The sequence below is a fragment of the Hevea brasiliensis genome, chromosome 6, assembly GCF_030052815.1.
Source record: "Hevea brasiliensis isolate MT/VB/25A 57/8 chromosome 6, ASM3005281v1, whole genome shotgun sequence".
In the NCBI taxonomy this organism is placed as follows: Eukaryota; Viridiplantae; Streptophyta; class Magnoliopsida; order Malpighiales; family Euphorbiaceae; genus Hevea; species Hevea brasiliensis.
In genome coordinates, this window is record NC_079498.1 from 28,564,448 (window position 1) to 28,567,231 (window position 2,784).

Consider the following 2,784-nt stretch of genomic DNA (forward strand, 5'->3'; position numbering starts at 1 on the left):
TCCAAGCTTTCACCGCTTAGCCATTAAGTCAATTATCATTCAAAATTTCCAAACCAACCAATCAAAAGATAGAGTCATGCTCAAAAGGAATTCTAGGACAATCAATAGTCAAAGTGTCTCTATATAAAATGATGGAATAAAATGAATGAATGGATAATTTTTCAATCCCATAGGCAAATTCCCTACTCCTATCTCCACTAATATAGCAAGTACTATCAAGAGATCAAAGGTCTTTTTAGGGATGTAATGGGGCCATGGGGTTCAAAATGAGGCTAAGAAGAAAAAGGGATAAAAAGGGTTCAAAGCATGAGAATATTTTCAATCTTGAAAACATAAGGTACACTTCTTTTTTTTATATATATATATGGAGGAGAGAAATACACAATGAGAATTGTCAAGTGCTAGCATATTTTACAAAACACATAAAAATGGAGGGACACTTTGATACTTTAAACTTGTATCTTGCATTTTCTTTTGATGATTGTCCCTAAAAATGCCACCCCCAAACTCATTTCCTTTAATTACTTTGGGTGGATTTCTTTCAATTTGAATGACAATAATGAAAAGCACATATACTAGCACTTTTACAAGATGACAAGCATTTCTTCTCCCTTTTATTGTATTTTTTTCTTTTCTCCTTTTTTTTTTATGTACCTAATATTATGAATAATTATTCTCATGAAAAGGGTTGGAGTGTTTGGTTCATTAGCTAGGTAGCAATAAGGGTTTCAAGAAAAATTAGGGATAAAAAGGCTCAAAGGGGTTTGCAAGGGTCAATTTTAATTAGGAAAAGGGCCAAAGGTTTAAAATGAGAAGGTTTAAATCAAAGAATGCCTAATCATCTCTCTTTTCAAGTACAAGCTGGTATTTCGCCTTGAAAGGTTTAGAAAATTTGTTCTAGGATTGGTGAGACATCATTTGACTACCTTATATCCAATAACTCCCTCTAAACACTCCAATCTCTTAAGGACTAGTTGGGTGGCTTTTTGGCTAAGAAGATATAGGCAAGGGATAAACACTTCAAAACCTTGCACCTCTTAGGAAACTTTCAATCCACAAACCCAACTAAAGGTAAGTTAAATCACTCTCATAGGCAACTTTTCAATACTCAAGGGATTTGACAAAAGATTTTATTTTATGATGCATGATTCCTAAAAGTGAGTAATGCATTAACTAAATGGAGGAAGTCTATTTGTGTGCAATGTGTACAATTTCTAAGTGGTGTATAATGTGTGTGTAAATGTGTTATGTATATGTATGTATGGATGTATATGTAAAATATTTACAATATATGTAAATGGAATGGGATGAGATGTTCCTATACTCAATATGTGCAAAATGTAGCAAAAATCAAAATGCACACCCCCAAACTCAAAATTGGACATTGTCCTCAATGTCTCAAGCAGTGCAGCATTAAAACTCAAAGCAAAGAAGAATATCCAGGAATTGTTAAATTTAAGAGCAAAAAGAAAGAGTTACCTGATATAGAGGGGTTGAGAATTCAAGAGATAAAGGTGATGCATAAGAAGCTGCACAGGTTATGCAGAATAAAATGCTGTACAGAACAGGTGCATAAGGAGGATGCATAAGCTGTGCAGTTCTGCATGAGTGGCATAAAGGGACTGCACAGGCTATGCAGAACATTTGCATAAGGAGTTTCACAGCTTGTGCAGTATATTCAAAAGTTGCTGCATAATGTATAGCAAGGAAAAATGTGCAAACACCAGTAGAAGCATGCAAATATATACAGTGTATGGACAAGTATGCACAAAAGGGCAGTAAAGGCAATGAAAGTCAATGAAAAACTGATGGAATAGCCATCCAATAGAACTTCAAGAAAAACAGAATTCAAAGCAAACTAAAATTGTTTCAACATATCTACAAAGAAAAACTCCTACAAGTTTGAACAAAAGCAAAATAAAAACTAATCTAATTCTATTGTCTTGCCCTTGTCCAAAGATCTTTGCTAAGGGAATTTGGTTGGAGCCGCTTTGTCGAAGGGGTGGTTCTGGGGGAGGTGATGGAGGTGGAGGTTGCATTCCCAGAAAAGCCATGAGCTGCTTCATCATCTCTTTTAACTCTTTCTGCTTATCTCTGGTTTCCATGACAAAATCAAAGAGTTGATCATGACGATCCTTGAGGGTATCAAGTCTAGATTCAAGCTTTCTATCCACAAAATATATATCATCACTAAGCCTTTCAAGATAGGTGAATAAAGTTTTAGTGTTGAAAGGAGGAGGTGCTGTGGATGAAGAAGGTTCAGCTGCAGAAGGTGTAGGCTGTGCAGAATCTGCTGGGATATCCTGTGCAGGCTGAGTGGGTGGTGTAGGTTCAGTAGAATGCTGTTGGACTAGTGGGACAGATTGTGCCTCTGGTTGTGCAGTGGGTCTTGTATCTACTGCTGGTTGTGCAGTGTCAGAATGTGGCAAACTGAATCCAGTTTTGTATAGGTGTGTAGCATCAAAATATAGGGTGTCTGAAAGTGCTGGTAGAGGATGCTCTTTCGGATTAAAACCAAAATGCTTGGCTATAACAATTATGAGCCCACCCATAACAATGTCACCTATGGATTTGGTAGCAATATGTAATACATGCTCACAAAAGAAGTAACCAGGAGAAACCTTGACTTTGTGAAAAGCACACCATAGCATGAACAATTCAGATTTTCCAACAGCACCAGAACTAGTCCCTCTGCCCAAGATAGTGCTAGCAATAAGCCTATGGATAAATCTAAGTGCAGGGTCTAGTATTTGAGAGGTCTTAGATCTGCCAGCAGAAAAACTC